This window comes from Hippopotamus amphibius, chromosome 5, assembly GCF_030028045.1.
Source record: "Hippopotamus amphibius kiboko isolate mHipAmp2 chromosome 5, mHipAmp2.hap2, whole genome shotgun sequence".
Taxonomy (NCBI): Eukaryota; Metazoa; Chordata; class Mammalia; order Artiodactyla; family Hippopotamidae; genus Hippopotamus; species Hippopotamus amphibius.
This window is the reverse complement of record NC_080190.1, coordinates 94558953-94577060: the sequence shown is the minus strand read 5'-3', so window position 1 is coordinate 94577060 and position 18108 is coordinate 94558953. Positions and strand designations below refer to the sequence as shown.

Below are 18108 nucleotides of genomic sequence, written 5' to 3'. Positions count from 1 at the left end.
AGGAAGCCACCCAGAGCATGTTTCTGCTGCTATTAAAGATGCCTGGGTGCTACACCAGCAAGCATGGGACAAAGTTCGAACAAACTTTGCAAAAACGGAAACATTCATGAACCAACTAATTGCATGGAATCTTTTTTTTTCCAAACTGCGTGCTCCCAGAACAGAGCTGGACCTCGGTGCTCTATTGTTTCATAAAGCATGAAGCCACCTTACTTAGAGAACATCACCCATCCGGCAAGCTACAGCCTCCTGGGTCTCTCTCCTGGTGCCCCTCACAGACCAAATTCTCCCCTCTCCACAGCTCACCCACCAGGCTTCTCCCAACTTTCTCCAACATCCAGGTACCTGAGCTGAGTCCCAGACCAAGCCCAGTGCACCTGGCTCCCCCTTATCCAAAAGCATCCGGACGACCACCACGGTGAGGAGTTAACGGGGCAGGGGTGGACCCCACGCCCTGTGTTTTCCTGTTACGTTATCTTCAGTTGTCCATTCACCCCTGGGCGGCCCTGCTCTAAGTCAGCCTCAGACCCCTGCCGCCCACCCTCAGGGCCGGCCCGGGGAGTTCTCCTACTAGACAGTCCCCTCGGGTGTGGAAGGAAGGATTAGCACTTTTATTTATATTTCTTTTTACTAAATAAGATGAGTAAAGACAGCTTTCTTAATATCTAATAGGTGGTTGAATGCAGGAAATGTATAACGTTACACTTTGGAAGAAAAATTCACACAATAATGACAATAGGTGCCACATCCTGAGGCTTCAGTGTGGGTGGGCGCCCTCACCCCTGACTGCAGCCCGGCCGATAGGTCCCGGTGCACCTAGATCTGCACCCGTGGTCCACACCAAGGCCACAGGCACAGGTGTGGGGCCCAGGCTGGACTCCCCACCACGGGATGATTTGAGTGATGAGGGGCTGAAACGAAAGCCACAGAGGGGGACGAGGTGCAGCAGCACAGCCCGGCACCCTGGGAGGACCCACACGGCAACCCTAGAGACCCCACAAGAGGCAGGGGAAGGCAGGTGGCCGGGCCTGGGGCTGGAGGAGCAGCGGCCACGGCCCTGTCCTTGCCCCTTCCCTCAGCAGCTGCGCCCAGGTGGGCCTCAGGAAGCCCCCACTGGAGCCCCCGTTCCTGCCAGGCCAAGACGCCCCCTTTCCTGCTGAGACACACCTGGGTGGGGGAAGGGAGCCAGAGGTGACCCCCCCCCCCCCACAGCAAGGGCCATCTGGGAGTACATATCACGGGAGGCCTATGGCCGTCCCCTCAGACACACCTGGGCAGCTGGGGGCACAGGTGCAGGGGTCCCAGCACACCCCTCTCCCCCCAGGGGACCCCCAGCAGCTGCTGGGGAGGTGTCTTCCTCTCCTCAAGCAGCCGCTGCAGGGACCAGTGGAACAGAAAAACCAAGCAGACAGGAGCAACACTGTGAAGGCTCCAAAAATGAAATGCCATTGGAGCCTCAGTCCACAAAAGCAACGTAAAACTCTGTGCCAAGCCTGAAAGCACGACTGCCTGCTGCAACTAAGACTTAAGTGGTGCCCGGAGATTCCTTGTGTAACAGATAAAATGTCCAGGATGCACCTGCAATTCACCTGTCACACCAGGAACTAGGAAAACTCAACTCCAAAGGGAAAGTCAGTGTGCTGATGCTGACGATGGTATTGATCAGAAATGGACTCATCTGATGAGGACTCTGGAGGAGTCATCAGATTGCTTCAGTAATCAATGACAATTCTCTTGAAAGAAATGAACAAACAAATCTCAGAAAAGAAAAAAAAAGATTATAAAAAAAGAGCCAAATGGAAATGATACAACTGAAAAACAGAATAATAGAAATTAAAATTAGCTCAATGCACTCAATAGTAAAACAAGGATAAAGAGGACTGAATGAGTGACCTTTAGGACAGAACAATAGAATTCACCCAAAATGAACAACAGAGAGAAAACAGATTTAAAAACAAAACAATGGGGCTTCCTAGGTGGCGCAGTGGTTGAGAATCCGCCTGCCAACGCAGGGGACATGGGTTCGATCCCTGCTCCAGGAAGATCCCACATGCCGCAGAGTAACTAAGCCCGTGCGCCACTATTGAGCCTGCACTTTAGAGCCCATGAGCCACAACTATTGAGCCTGTGTGCTGCAACTACTGAAGCCCATGCGCCTAGAGCCCATGCTCCAAAACAAGAGAAGCCACGGCAGTGAGGAGCCGGTGCACCACAACGAAGAGTAGCCCCCACTCACCACAACTAAAAAAAAAAAGAAAGCCCATGCACAGCAAAAAAAAGACCCAACACAGCCAATAAAATTAACTAATTAATTAATTTTAAAAAAAACAATGAACAGGGCCTTAAGTTCTGTATCATCAAAGTCCCAGTAGGAAAAAAAGACTGGGAGGGCAGGAGGTGGCTGCAAGATTATTTAAAGAAATAATCACTGAAAACTTCACATATCTGTCCTATTTATAAAGAGCGAAAGAAAAGAAGTCAGCCATTAATGCTGTATTCAGCAAAACTTTCCTTCAGGAATGGAGGAGAAATAAAAACAAATACAGAAAAACTAAATAATTTGTCATTAAGGAGGACTACCTTTAAAGGCTGGCTAAAGAAGTTAGTTCAAGCAGACAGGAAATGATAGAAGAAAGACTAAAAGAAAGAATCAGGAAGGAAGAAGGAGCAACAGGAGGAGCAGAAATGGGTACATACAATAGACTATCCTTTCCCTAGTGAGTTTTATAAATTATATTCAACAATAAAACAGAAATCATAACACATTCTCATTCATAAGAAAACTATATTTAAAAGCAAGGAAGGAAAAAGGGACTAAAAGGAAGTGAGGTTCCCACTACTGAAAATGGCAAAATATTGATAGCAGTCAACTGTTATAAGTCACATGTGTATATTTGAATACCCAGAACAACCACTACAAAGACTGTACAGAGAGATGCACTAAAATAATAAAGATAAATCAAGTTGGGATACTAAAATAGTGCTAATGTACCAGAAAAAAGGAAGAAAGAAATAGAGGATCAAGAGCTGGAGAAAAATAATAAAATGGTCATTTCAAGCACTAACATACCAATAACCATCTTAAATGTAAATTGTCCAGATACACTGATCAAAAGATGTAGATTAAGAGACTGGGAAAAATAAACATGCTCCAACTGTATGCTGCTTACCAAAAAACCTCTCTTCTTATTTAATGACACAGGCAGATTGAAAGCAAAAAGTATGGAAATGGATATATAAACATTAATTTTTAAAAAAAGCAGTAGTAGCTCTATTAATATCTGATAATGTAGACCACAGAGCAAAGAAAATTACTAGAGACAAAGAAAGACACTTTATACTGATAAAAAAAAAAAAATCAACCTGCCAGGGAAAAAAATCATAATTATGTATGCAGCAAACAACAGAGCCTCAAAATATATGAAACCACAACTGACAGGCCTGATGGGGGAAATGCACTAAACCAGAGACATGGGTGACAGTTTCAGCAGATGGTAGTAACACTGGGCAGAAATTCTGAAAGATATCCTGGATCTGATCAGTAAGGTCCACCAGGATCTGACTGCTTCCACAGAGCATATTGCACAGCAGCAGTAGAGTGGAAGATATTCCATGTGCATGGACCATTCGCCAGGATAACCCATATTCTGGGCAAAAAAACAAGCATCAACAAATTTAGAAGAATTAAAATCACACCAAGTCTGTTCTTTCACCCAACAGAAACAAACTAGAAATCAATAACAAAAAGACAGCAGGAAAATCTCAAAAAAAAAAAAAAAAAAAAAAAAAAAAAAAAATATATATATATATATATACAATTCATGGGTCAAAAGGAAGTCTTAAAGGAAATTATATTTAAAAATGTAGAATAGAATGAAAACAAAAACATAATATTTCAAAATAGTAGGATGCAGTTAAAGCAGTGATGACAGGGAAATTTATAGCACTAAATACTTACATTAGAAACTAGAAAAGCCCTAAGATTCTACCTCAAGAATCTAGGGAAACAAGAGAAAAAAAATCTAAAGAAACCAGAAGGAAAGAAAGAATTAATATAAAAACAGAAATCGATGAAATTGAAAATAGGAAAATAGAGAAAATCAATGAAATAAAAAGTTAGTTTGATGAAAAAACTAATAAAATTGACAAACCTATGGCAAGACTGACAAAAACAGAGTGAAGACACAAATCACAAGAAGGAGATACTACTACAGATCCTGTGGTCATTTAAAAGATAATAAGGGAATACTGTAAATAAATTTACATTAATAAATTCTATAACTTTAAAGAAATAGGCCTTGAAAACTACAAACCACCAAGTCATCCAAGACAAAATAGGCAGTCTGAATAATCCTATAACCACTTGTTAGATAAATTTATTTATTTATTTATTTATTAACTGTGTTGGGTCTTCATTGCTGTGCGTGGGCTTTCTCTAGTTGTGGCGAGTGGGGGCTACTCTTCATTGTGGTACACGGGCTTCTCATTGTGGTGGCTTCTCTTGTTGCAGAGCACATGCTCTAGGCACATGGGCTTCAGTAGTTGTAGCACATGGGCTCAGTAGTTGTGGCTCACAGGCTTAGTTGCTCTACAGCATGTGGGATCTTCCCAGCCCAGGGATCGAACCCATGTCCCCTGCATTGGCAGGCAGATTCTTAACCACTGCACCACCAGGGAAACCCTGAATAGTCCTATAACCATTAAAGACTAAATTCACAATTAAAAAGCTGCTCTCCTCCAAAAAAAGCAATCTCCAGGACAAATGATTTCACTATACAGAAAAGTTCTACCAAACGCTTAAAGAAAAATTAAAACTAATCTTACACAATCTCTTCCAGATAATGAAAAATGAAGAAACACTTCCCAACTCATTTTCTGATGCCAGTATTATCCTGAAACCAGAACTAAAGACAGCAAAAATTAAATAAGACTATAGATCAATATATCTAATGAACTTAGACACAAAAATCCTCACTAAAATATCAGCAAATTAAATCCAAAAATGTATAGAAAGAATGACACAAAATGACCAAGTGGGATTATTCCAAGTATGCAAGTCTAGTCAGCATTTGAAAATCAATGAATATATTCCACCATATCAACAAGCAAAAGAAAAAAATATATTACTTGATGCAGAGAAAGCATTTGATAAAACATCACACTCGTTTATGACAAAAATAGGAGGAAATTAGAAATAGAGGGAAATTATCTCAACTTGATAAAGAGCTTCTAGCATCTACAGCTAACACCATTCTTAATGATGGAAAATGAATGTGTTCCCAATAAAATCAGGAACAAGGCAGGCTCTACCACCTTTATTCAGCATGGCACTGGAAGTTCTGCCACTGCAATAGCAAGAAAAATAAAAGACATACATATTAGGAAGGAGGAGTTAAACTGTATGACATGACTGTCATAGAAATCCAAAAGAATCTACACAAAAATTCCTAGAAGTAAAAAGTAAGTTCAGCAAGGTCACAGGATACAAGATCAGCCCACAAAAATCAATCACATCTCTACCTACTAGCAATGAGCATTAAAAAGCTAAATTTAAAACAAATTACCATTTGTAATCACTGCAAAGAAAACACAATACTTACACAATTAACAAAACATGTACAGAGAGGGTATGCTAAAACTTACAAAGTGTTAATGAAAGAAAGAAAAAAAGACATAAATAAATGCAGAGACATACCATGTTCATGGATTAGAAAATTCAATGTAGTAAAGATGTCAAGTCCCCAGGTGAGTCTATAAGTTTAATGCAGTCCCTACCCAAATCTAGCAAGACTTTTTTGTAGATAGACAAGCTTATTCTAAAATTGTTATATAAAGGCACAGGCAAAGGTAAAATAAACTTAAAAAAGAATAATGTGGGAGGAAGCACTTTGACATTGTCTATTTTTTTAATAAATTTATTTATTTATTTATTTATTCTCTGTGTTGTGTCTTCATTGCTGTGCTCAGGCTTTCTCTAGTTGTGGTAAGTAGGGGCTACTCTTTGTTGTGGTGTGCAGGCTTCTCATTGCTGTGGCTTCTTTTGTTGCAGAGCACGGGGTCTAGGCATGAAGGCTTCAGTAGTTGTGGGACATGGGCACAATAGTTGTGGCTTACAGGCTCTAGAGTGCAGGCTCAGTATTTGTGGTGCACAGGCTTAGTTGCTCTGCGGCATGTGGGATCTTCCCAGCCCAGGGATTGAACCCAAGTCCCCTGCATTGGCAGGTGGATTCTTAACCACTGCACCACCAGGGAAGTCCTGGCATCAAGTTTCATCAGAAATCACAGATGCATGGATCAATGAAACAGAAGAGAGAGCCCAGAAATATAGCCAGAAAAATATTCTCAGCTGAGTTTTAACAAAGGTGCACAAGTAATTCCATGAAGGAAAGCTAGCCTTCTCAAGAAGTGGTACTGATGAAACTGGACAGGAGGGGAAGGGGACTCATATAGAAGTTAATTCAAACTGGATCACAGACAAGTGTAAAATGGACAAATATAAAACTTTCATAAAAAAACATAGGAGAAGGAGAAAATATTTGCAAATGAATCAACAGACAAAGGATTAATCTCCAAATATGTAAACAGTTCATCCAGCTCAATATCAAAAAAAACAAACAACCCAATCAAAAAATGGGCAGAAGACCTAAATAGGCATTTCTCCAAAGAAGACATACAGATGGCCAAGAGGCACATGAAAAGCTGCTCAACATCACCAATTATTAGAGAAATGCAAATCAAAATTACAATGAGGTATCACTTCATACCATTAGAATGGGCATCATCAGAAAATCTACATATAGTAAATGCTGGAGAGGGTGTGGAGAAAAGGGAACCCTCTTGCACTGTTGGTGGGAATGTAAATTGATACAGCCACTATGGAGAACAGTATGGAGGTTCCTTGCAAGACTGAAAATAGAGTTACCATATAACCCAGCAATCCCACTACTGGGCATATACCCAGAGAACACCATAATTCAAAAAGACACATGCACTCCAGTGTTCACTGCAGCACTATTTACAATAGCCAGGACATGGAAGCAACCTAAATATCCATCAACGGATGAATGGATAAAGAAGATGTGGTACATATATACAATGGAATATTATTCAGCTGTAAAAAGGAACAAAATTGGAACATTTGTAGAGACATGAATGGACCTAGAGACCGTCATACAGAGTGAAATAAGTCAGAAAGAGAAAACCAAATATCGTGTAGTAATGCATATATGCGGAATATAGAAAAATGGTACAAATCAACCAGTTTGCAAGGCAGAAATAGAGACACAGATGTAGAGAACAAACATATGGACACCAAGTGGGGAAAGCAGGGAGGGTTAGAGGGGAATGAATTGGGAGATTGGGATCCCAAATTGTACACCCTAAATATATGCAGTTTATTGTCTGTTAACTGTATCTCAATAAAAGTTCTTAAGAAACAAACAAACAAAAAACATAGGAAAAACTTTTCAGGATCTAAGGTTAGGCAATGAGTTCTTAGACTTGTCACCAAAAGCACACCCATAAAAGGAAAATTTGATACACTGGACCTCATCAAAATTAAAAACTTTTGCGCTGTGAAAGTCCATGTGAAGAGGATGAAGAGATGAGCTATAGGTGGGGAGGAGGTATTGACAAACCCAGCATGTAACAAAGGACCAGTATCTGGAATACAGAAAGGACTTTCAAATCTTAACAGTAAAAAAAAAAAAAAAAAAAAAAATGCAATTAGAAAATAAGCAGAAAGCATAGAGACATTTCACTGAAGAGCATATACATACACGTGGCAAACAAGCATGTGAAAAGACGTCAACACCACTAACCATCAGGGAAATGAACATTTAAACTACAATGAGGTCACTGCACACTTATCATTACACTAAAATGTTGGCCAGGATGTGGAGAAACTGTGTGATTCATACACCGCTGGTAGGAATGTAAAATAGTACAGCCACTCTTGAGGACAATTTGGCAGTTTCTCATGAAGTTAAGCACTAAACTAACATACAAGTCATCAAGGGTACTTTTCGACATATATCTCAGGGAAATGAAAACTTACGTTCACACAAAAACCTGTATACAAATATTGTACCAGTTTTATTTTTTTTCCTCTTTTTTTACTAGTTACCTATTTTATACATATTAGCATATATATGTCAATCCCAATCTCCCAATTCATCCCACCACCAGCACCCCTGCTTTCCCCCCTTGGTGTCCGTATGTTTGTTCTCTACATCTGTGTCTCTATCTCTGCCTTGCAAACCAGTTCACCGGAACTGTTTTTCCATAGTCCACATATATGCGTTACCATACGATATATGTTTTTCTCTTTATGACTTACTTCGCTCTGTATTACAGTCTCTAGGTCCATACCAGTTTTATTTTTAATAGCCTAAAACAAGGACCAGCCCAGATGTCTTTCAGCAGATGAATGGATAAAAAAACTGCAGAATAGTCATACCACAGAATATTTTTCAGCAAAAAAAAGGAACAAACTATTGACAACTTGGATGAATCTCCAAGGAATCATGCTGAGTGAGAAAAGCAACCCCAAAAGGGTCATACACACAGTAGAATTTTAGAAATAGAGGGCAGATTAGCAGTTGCCAAGGACTGGGGCAGGAGGAGGGGGAGGGCAGGGGGAGGGGAAGTGGATGTGGCTACAAAAGGCAACCTGGGACCCTATGTTGCTGGAACTGTTTCGGTGTCGGGACAGCAGTGGTGTCCACTATGTGCAGGACAAATAAACACATGCTGACTGCCAGTCACACAAGTGAGGTGAGTGAGTTGTGTAGATATCAACGTCCGAGCTGAGCATCCTTCTGTGGTTTTGCAACATGTTAGCACTGGGGGAGACGGGTAAAGAGCACTTGGGCTCCCTCAACTACAGGTGAGTCTGCAACCATCTCAATGAAAATTCCAATTAAAGACAAAAAGCTTTGGCTGTGAGAGGTCAGTGCTGAGTGTTTGGCTCTGATGGGCACGCGCGCGCACACACACACACACACACACACACACACACACACACACAGATTCCTGCTGCCCCACCCCCACCCCGTGCACAGTGGGAGGGTGTGACAAGCGTGATCAGGGGGTGCCACGGCCTCAGTGACGACCTCCTGCCCAACACACGGATGAGATCACGCTTACAGTGAACCAGTCCTGACTCTAAGAATCAGAATGCTCGGTCCACAACGGGTTTGATGACGGAACAAAGTATTTGAGATCAAGGAGCCCCTAGAAACTGCAAGGTGGGTGTTTCCCTTAGATTCTGAAGAACTCTCCTTAAGGACAAGAGGTCAAAATGTCTCCCCAAGTCCTTGTGCCTATAATAGATAGGAACTAAAAAGACAGAAGCACCAAGTCGAATGGCAGGATAGAAGCCTTCCCAACAAACCCTTGTGTGGTAACCCTGCTTAACAGGCACTGATCACACACCTGACCTAGTTTAACGTCTACCAGCCTGGAGAAGTAGATTTTGTTATCCCACATCAGAGATGAACAAACTGAGGCTGGAGCAGGCAAGTAAACGAGGGGCCGTGCTGGTCTCTTCTCTTTGGAAACTGCTGCCTATCCTGTGATTCTTCTGTAAAAATCCAGCAGTGTGAAAAGGGAGAAACAATTGTTTTATTTAATTTTTTAAGTTGAATCACTTTATTTCAATAACCCGATGTGCACTGCATTTCATGACTGATTTTTAATATTTATATTATCTTCATGTCACTATTAGATTTCCCATTTTAATATGTAAGGTTGTAAGATTAGAAATCAAGATTATAAATAGAAAAATAGCTTTTCTATTACAACATTTTCAAGATAAGTAGTATTGCGCAGTGACATAGAAAAAGTGGGTGTTTTTCAGTAAACAATAAAATGTATTAAAAAATCATAAAATATTAACTTTTCAAGTTAAAATATTTTGTTTGCTTCAAGTTCATTACAAGATTGAACAAACAGTAATGAAGCAAACTTTCATCAAACTATAATTATTCATTTATATCATCGAAGCAATTGTTTTAAACCAAGAGGTCCTGTGCTCCTGGCTAGACCTCTGGGAGCCAGGACACCCCCGTGATCACAGGAGGTCACTGGAGATTCCTACCCTCAGTATTTCACATGTAAAGAGAGCACGGGTGGGGCAAACCCTACGTTTGCCTTTGGAGGCTCTAAAGGAACCTCATTTTCACGCTGGGTTTTGGCCCCTTCTCCTTCCAAACCACCAGTCAGAGCCACTAACAGTCAACTTGCCAAAGAGCCACTAACAGCCAACTTACCAAACTGGACCTCGGTTCTCCCCGAGGTCCAGTTTCTGGCCCAATTTCTGGCATATTCATCAAGATACAGTCTGTGGGAGGAAAAGGAGTGCCCTGGTAGCCTAGTCAAAGCACAGCGATGTACCCGAGGCTCCTTCAACATTCCAGCGCCCTGACGTCCAGCCACCATCTGGGCCGGATGACCTCAAACGTTGAGACAAACCTCCCCACGAAGCTGCCCGCGGAATCCTACCCGGACAGCCCCCAGGCTCACCCAGCCTGCCCGCGGTCCCACCGCCAGCCCGGCCCGCAGGCATGCGCACAGGCTCCCCCTCGGCTTCACTGGAAGACTTTTGCAAGAGAGTCCTTGCTTCGGGGCCAGGGAAGCGCGGCCAGGATCTGAGGACGACGCCCCCGTGGAGATCTTCAGCCCCGGCAGCTGAAACCGAGGTGGAAACCGGCTACATTTCATTTTAATTGTTGGTGATGACAACACAAGCTCTGGCATCATTTTCTAGCTTCCCTCTTTACCATCTTTTCAAAATGACTTTGTCATGGTTCACAGTTGGCTGATATCTAGTTTATGAACGTTCACGACCCCAGATCCTGAAGCCCTCCTCGCCTGCCAGACAAGGAGAGAAGAAACCAACAGCCCTGGGGAGAGATGCGGGCCCCAGCCAGACGCCCTGGCGCGGACCACAGGGCAAGGCGCGGGGGACCCGGAGAGGAAGCACTTCCATCCCAACCTGTCCTTTCAGCCCCAAGCCCCGGGCCTTTCTGGGAACCCAGGAAGGAAGTGCATTCTTGGCCGGCGCTCAGTGACAGAGAGCAACGCCGTTCTCTCAGAAACGGGGCAGGGGCCTTGCGTCTGGGAAAATCAGTGTCTTCAGGCGCCTTCAGAGCGGTGGGGGCCGCCGGGCACCGGGGGAGGCGCCGCGCGGTTGGAACGTTCTCCTCTCTGCACAGAAACTCACACATGCCTTTAGCACCATTACCAGAAACGGCATCTTGTTTCCAATTTGGCTGCAGATAATGAAATTAGCCCCCAAATTACCATAAAGTGGAACAAGTAGGCACGAAAGCGGGAGGTGGGTCTGGAGGCGTTCGCCCTCCCCCCTACAGACCAGTCTCGGCTCTGGCTCTTAGCTGTTTAAATTCAAAGCAACGCTTCTGTTTTTCTAAGTCGCCGTTTTGACCCCAAGCAGATAAAGAGCGCTGCATGACACATTCAGCAGAGTTGCTGTGTTCTTGCTCTGTTTACATCAGGAAATCCAGCGGGTGGGGACTGGCTGGGCGCCGGCCCGGGCGCTGGGCCTGACTCCATCCAGATGTGCGGCGGCTCCAGAGTGGCTGCCGCGCGCAGTAAACGGGCACCAAGGCGGCCCCGCGGGCGCGCGGAGGAGGAACCGCGGGCGCGCGGAGGGGCGCGCGGAGGAGGGAGCGCGGGGGCGCACGGGGAGGGGGAGCTCGGAGGCGGGCGCGCGAGGAGCCGGCGCGCTGAGGGGGCGCAGAACAGGGACTGCGGGCGCCCAGCGCCAGCGACCCCGGGAGTGGGCCCCGTGCCGTGTGCGTTTCCTTGTAAATGTGCTACCCTTTAAAGAAAGGGGAGCGCAGTATATCACTGGGAACGTTGGCTGTCTATTGGTCCCTGTGGATATCGCTGGGTTAGTACGACTTGTAACCAGAGCAAGAGAAACATAAAAAAAAGCTGGGAAACACTGCCAATTAGTCATTACAGGGAGATTGTAAAAACAAGAGAAAGAGAAAGAGGGGGAGCAGAAGGAATAAAAGAATAAAATGCCCCAGGAAAAAAATTAAAGAAACTAGATGTGCTTTTGTGGTGTTCCCAGAATACAGTGAACAGGGAGCAGGGCGGGCGGCAGATTCCCAGCGCAGCCCTGCAGGGACCCTGAGGCCAGTCCCCAAACTGCACCCCACTTCTGTGCCTGCACCCCACTTCTGCGCCTGCACCCGGGCTGGGCCAGTGGGCAGGCAGTGTGCTTTGGAGCAGGACGTAATTGTGCAAAACCCAACTTAAACATGTATTTCTGATCACCGGCCGCCTGCACAGTCCTTGCTGACGAGTTACAATGAAAAGAAGACAGGAACCAGGCTCTTTTTCTCACAAGTCCCTGCCAGCCACCGGCTTGAAGCAGACTGTGGCCAGGCTTGCTGAAAACTCTTTTTAACTTGATGGTAATTCTGATTAAAATCTCTTTTTTCCCTGCTTTTTGCCAGATTCACGGCTCCAAGAAAGTGTAGCGTCGCAAGCTGAGATGGGTCTGGGTGAGCCTCCCGGGCCGCTTTCAGTAACTTTATTGTCCCTGCTCCAGACTTAGCGCAATGGTGAGGAGCTAGGGCGGCCCCAGCGGCAAGGTTGCAACAAAAGCCCAGGGTGGATGGTGCTTCTTCCAGGGAAGAGCCTCCAAGAAGTGGGGCGGGGAGGGGGTGCTGGAGAGGAAGCTGGGCCCCTCCCCGGGGACTGGGGGGCACACGTTGCTGGCTGGAGAGGAACTGCTTATCTCAGCAGCAGAGAGCCGGCGCCCTGCCAGCCCCGCCGCCCACGAGCAGTGAGTCCCACCTCCTCTGAGTCATGAGGACAGCCACATGGACCTCAGATCCAGTCCCTGGCAAGGGTGCAACTTTGTAATCAGCTGGGGTCCTTCTTGGTGTCTGGCCACAAGTCAGCAGATGCACAGCTCAGCTCTACCAGCACAAAATGTCTTGCATAAGATCTGTTTCAAAAACAATTATATGAGCAAATTATCTTGGCTTGTAGCAGTAGATTTTTAAAATCTGGTAGCAAGATCTCAAAAAAAACGATTAAACACAAACACTATTTTAAAATAACATTAAACTGGACAAGAGATGAAGAATTCTCATAGACTCATCAAGAACATGCTCTCCCCCTCAGCCCAAAACATCCCCCATGCGTGCGTCAGGGGCGCCCAGAGATCACCCCGGAAGTTAAAGAAAGAAACTTACTTCTATCTGCACCTTCTTCTGAGATAGAAACTAAAAGAGTAAAAATTCTTTATGCAGCAGGACTTTCCCTTCCTAACACAGAGCTTTGACGTCCATCAGTGGAAAGGTTACCCGAGAGCCTCACGGGAGAATCCTGTGAGCTGGTGTCTACCTGCCCTGACAGCTCGGCTGGCTTCGCCCACAGCCCAGGGCTCCCAAGGGATGACTGTGTCTCCTCTGAACTCAGGACTCAAACGTAACACACACTTTGGCCAGCAAGCCTGTGTGTGGAGCTCACCATCACCCCACCTCTGTCTCTGCCCAAGGACACCCCTTCCCGTGGACCCAGCCCTTCCTTTGAAGCTTCGAGCTCCCCTCCTGCCTGATGGCAGTCAGACCCTGAGGCAAGATCTTGGCCTCTGCCCCCTCACACTGTCCCCTCCACCGTTATCCTGTGGCACAGCTAACACTGAAGACTAAACTTAAGGCTGTGGTCCTGACGTTTCCTCAGGCCTCAGGTGCTTTACCCCAGCTGCAGAGGGACGTTCTCGTCGTCATTGCACATGCAGGACCTTGACAAGAAAACACATTCTCCTCTTCCCCAAGCTCAGCTCATTCAGCCCTGCTGACCCTCCAGGGGCTGCTGACACCACTCTCCCCGGATGGGACTCAGGCCCAGGGCTCAGAGTTGGTTAACGCCCTCCTCTTCTCAGGGGTCTGCTCTGATTTCCATCACAGACCTCTGGGCGGCAGCCCTGCCCACGCTTGAGACACACAGGGCCACAGCAGCCTCAGAGCCGTGGCCTGCCTATCACAGCCTCACCTGCAGCCTGGTCCCACTCTGGGGGGGTGGGGGGGGCTCTGTGAGCCCGGGGGGTGGGGTGGGGTGGCTTTGTGTCCTTGGGGGGACTCTGTGCCCTAGAGGGACTCTGTGTCCTAGGGGAGGACTCTGTGTCCTGGGGCGGGGGGTGGAGATCTCTGTGCCCTGGGGGAGATCTCCATGTCCTGTGGGGGATCTCTGTGCTCTGGAGGCATCTCTGTGTCCTGGGGGGGGGAATCTCTGTGCTCTGGGGGGTGGGATCTGTGTCCTGGGAGGGAAATCTCTGTGCCTTGGCGGGGGGGAAATCTCTGTGTTCTGGGAGGGGGAATCTTTGTGTTCTGGGGGGATCTCTGTGCCTTGGGGGGAATCTCTGTGTCCTGTGGGGGGATCTCTGTGCCCTGCGGGGATCTCTGTGTCCTGGGGGACAGCTCTCTGAGATCTCATTCTGGACAATGGTCCTTCTGTTGATCCTGACTCCTAGATGGAGGCTTAAACTCCTCCCTGATCTCTGGTAGGTAAATTCTAGGCAAACCTTAAAATCAAAGCAAGTCTAACACCATCCCCAGGGACTCCATGGCCTCCTCAGGGACCCCATGGCCTCTCCAGGGACCTCCAGTCCATGGCCAGTTGTCAAGGAGCTGCTGGTCTCCAGCTTGTCTCCGTTCCCAGAACTCAAGGCCCCATTCCTGCTGCTGTGGCTCCGGATGTCTCAGGGCACTTCAGACTCAAGAGATTGCCCTCAAAGTCTCTCCATCCTTTTGTCTCCCCATTATTTTTGGTCTCTTCTCAGCCAGATGAGGCACATGAGTGCCCCTGCAGATTATTCTCCGTCCTCCACTTGGACGTCCTCTCAGCCCAGTCCCACCTCCTCTGCCTCCAGGGTCACCAGGGCAGGGCCGCACCAGCAAGTGTGCATCCCAGGCCAGTGACCCCACGGCCTTGACCAGGGTGGACATCCGAATGCTCCACCCGCTCTCCTCTCCACTCCCAGAGCTGAGCTCCTGTCCTCCCACTGGCTGGGGGTTGCAGGTGAGGGTTCCCTGTCACCCAAGCCCCCAACCCCCTGGCCACCCGCCATCCCTTGCTGCTCTCCCAGCGGGCCCGGCCCTGCACACGGCCCTGGCTGGACTCTGCTCGGCCTCCCAGACGGAGAGGGCTTTCTACCCGGAAAACAGGTGGACAGCTGGTACCGGAGCCCCGAGTCATGGAGCTGTGTGTCCTCACAGCCTACGACAACCCTTGGCCCAGCGGGCAGCTGACACTGGCGTCGGAGGCGTGAGTGATCGCGTGGTTGGTTGCAGAGTTTGTGGCGCAAGTCTTCGTGTAATTTTGTAACAGATTGTACGGTGTCCGGGGTCTCTCATGGAGTGTGTTGTGTGTGCCTTGCAGGGCTGGAGCCCCGTGACTGTCTGTGAAGTAAAGCTGAGTTCTCGAAAGGCTGAGCATCTTCTCTTCTGCAGGAAGCAGCTGGAAACCAGGAGCAGGGAGAAAGAGGAGGCAGCGGACGACGTGCTCTGATTGGACCATGGTGCCAATGTTTGGTGCCTTGTGTTTGGAAGTGTTCCCCCCGCCACCCCTGTCTCTACTGTGCCCAGGTTTCTGGCCAGTCTTGGGTTCATCCTGACACGCCTCTTCAAACGGAGACGCTGGCAGGAGCGGCCAGGACGCTGTCTCCCTGGCGGGACTCATCCTCGCCTGTTTCTTCATTCCTTTCCCAACAGGTTTTCACTGGCACGTCCTCGCGTTCGGCATCAACCTGAGAGCTGAGCGTGAAGGCAGATCTCGAGACGGCCTGTCTTCCAGGAGAAGGTCGGTTTCCGAAACCTGACATCAGGAGGATGTGGACGGGACAAGCCCTTTAGCACAGATGGTCAGCGTGGGAGCAGGAGCACAGGGAGTGTCCGCTGTCCTGCAACCAGGGGTCAGCCGGCTGGGGGTCTGGCAGCGAGGCCCGGTGTGGGGAGTGGGCGCAGCTGGGCCTCCTGGGAACTCAGCTCACCGGTGTCTACACTGAGGCACAAGCAAAGTGGGTCCCACTCCTAAGCCACTTCTCTGTTGACCCTTTAACGGGATCACACGATTCTACCACGTCGGGTGGTCTGAGCTCACACACCCACAGTTGGTGTCCTTCGGGAGGCGGGTTCTGGTTTTCTCTGGCCATAAAATACTCCGCACCAGAAGTCAGATGTGACCCCAGTCCCAAGGCAGGCCCGCGAGGAGGGGGTCCTGTCCACAGAGGGCACTTCGGATGCCAGGCAGCGCTGCAGCCTCGGGGAGCAGGGCTCACGCCCTCATGTCCTCAACATGCCCTCCCTGTAGCAAAATGGCCTGAGGCTCAGAATGCCCCCCACCCTGCCCTGAATAGGCTTCAAGTACATCCTTCCTTTCGCCGCCTCCCCACCCATGGTGACGAGAAGAGGCCTGCAGTCTGCTGAGGGCCAGGGGACGTCAGCGCCTGCGGGGGGGTGTGCAGGGGGCGCGTGGGGGCTGCCCCTGCAGGCTGAGACCTTCACTGGTTGCTGAGAAAGACTTAAAACCATAAGCAACGCGCCGGTCCCTGAGTTCCTGCTCTACCCGCACCTCCCCCCCCCCCACCCCGCCCCGCCACGGCTCTGCTGCAGACAATTTAGGTGTCTCCACAATTGGAAGGATACCATTCCTTTTTTAGTGTGAAGATAAAATGGTGCTGTCAGTGTGACAGGTAGTCACAAAGGGCTGCCTTGGGCTTGAGCGCCGTTAAATAGAGAAAACCCGTCCCGGGAAGTGAGGCTCTCAGTGCAGCCTGGAGCCCGGCCCAAGAGCAGAGCCGAGCAGGCTGGGGGAGGGTCTCCTGGAGCCAGAGCACGTCTGGCAGAACGCCTCCCCTACAGCCCTTTCTCGGTTTCAATCCGCATGATGTCACAATCTATGAGTTTGCTGTGATTGGATTTGAATGAACTTGTAGATTCAAAACAAAACCCATTTGAAAGGAGCTCTGCAAAGCAGCCCTGTCTCCCAGCGGCAGTTACATGTGGTTCCCAAGTGCACTTTCCTGTCCAGATCCCGCAGGGCTGGGGAAGGCCCGCCTGGAACCAACAGAGCCAAGCCCAAACCACGCACAGGCGTGTACACACACGGGCACACGGTAGGATACACGGGCACAGGCACCCGTGGACAGACACGTGGCACACACGCCAGAGACCTGGGCACTGGCAGAGGCACAGGGAGCCCAGGGGGCCCTGCCCTCCTCCTCTTCCCGCCTCGTGCCTGTTGGTCGTCCTGGAAGGGGGGTGGCGCTGGGGAGGGAGGTGGGCCTGGCCCTGCAGACATGCCCGGGCTTCAGGGAAACCCCACCGTGGCCGCCTCCACGCCTACCCCACCGGCATCCTCTTCTGTGGAGTTTCTTTCGGGGGGTGGGGGGAGGCAGGTAAGGACGAGACACATGTACACACGAAGCGGGAACAGCGTCCCACACGCCTGCGGGTGCACAAGGTCACTGCAAACCCACTGCATTGACTGCTTCCCAGACAGTGTGAACAACTGTGGATTCTGGTTGTGTTACAGACACGCCGCGCCCGCCCCACCCCTGCACGCCAGGCTGGGCCCCAACCCCAGTCTCCCCGGAGAGGCCGAGGACCCCCCACTCTGAACACAGGGCTCTCCGCCATGGGTGACTTTGCCCCAGGGATGTTAGCAGAGCCTGCAGACGTCTGGTCCCCACCAGGGCTGGGGGTGCTGCAGGGACCCAGCGGGCAGAGCCCAGGGTGCTCCCAGCACAGGGCCGAGCCCCGCCTGGACCTTCCCCAACCTCATAGCTTCCAGGGCGAGACCAGTGTGGAAGGCCACAACTGCACAGCCGAGGAAACAGCCGGCAGGCCCACTGACCAGGACGGGAGCCCAGTGCACCCCGAGGGCTGTGGGCGAGAGGCCGGCAAAGCCCGTACCCCCACCCCGAGGAGAAGCCCACCCCTTGAGCAGGCCTGTTCTAACACTGCTGTCGTCAGAGTGTGGGGAGGCCTAGGCTTTGCCTTCTTCGGATGCAGAGCCCGGTTATGTCCTTCTGAAGGGACAGCCTGGGCTCACACTGCATTTAAT

At 48.7% G+C, this 18108-nt stretch overlaps 1 protein-coding gene across 7 annotated transcripts in view; it reads right to left on the bottom strand.

Moving 5' to 3' along the window:
- The window catches only part of LOC130854432 (uncharacterized), a 49851-nt gene that overhangs the window by 10890 nt on the left and 20853 nt on the right, over nt 1–18108 (bottom strand). The gene's annotated exons all lie outside the window — the stretch shown is intronic.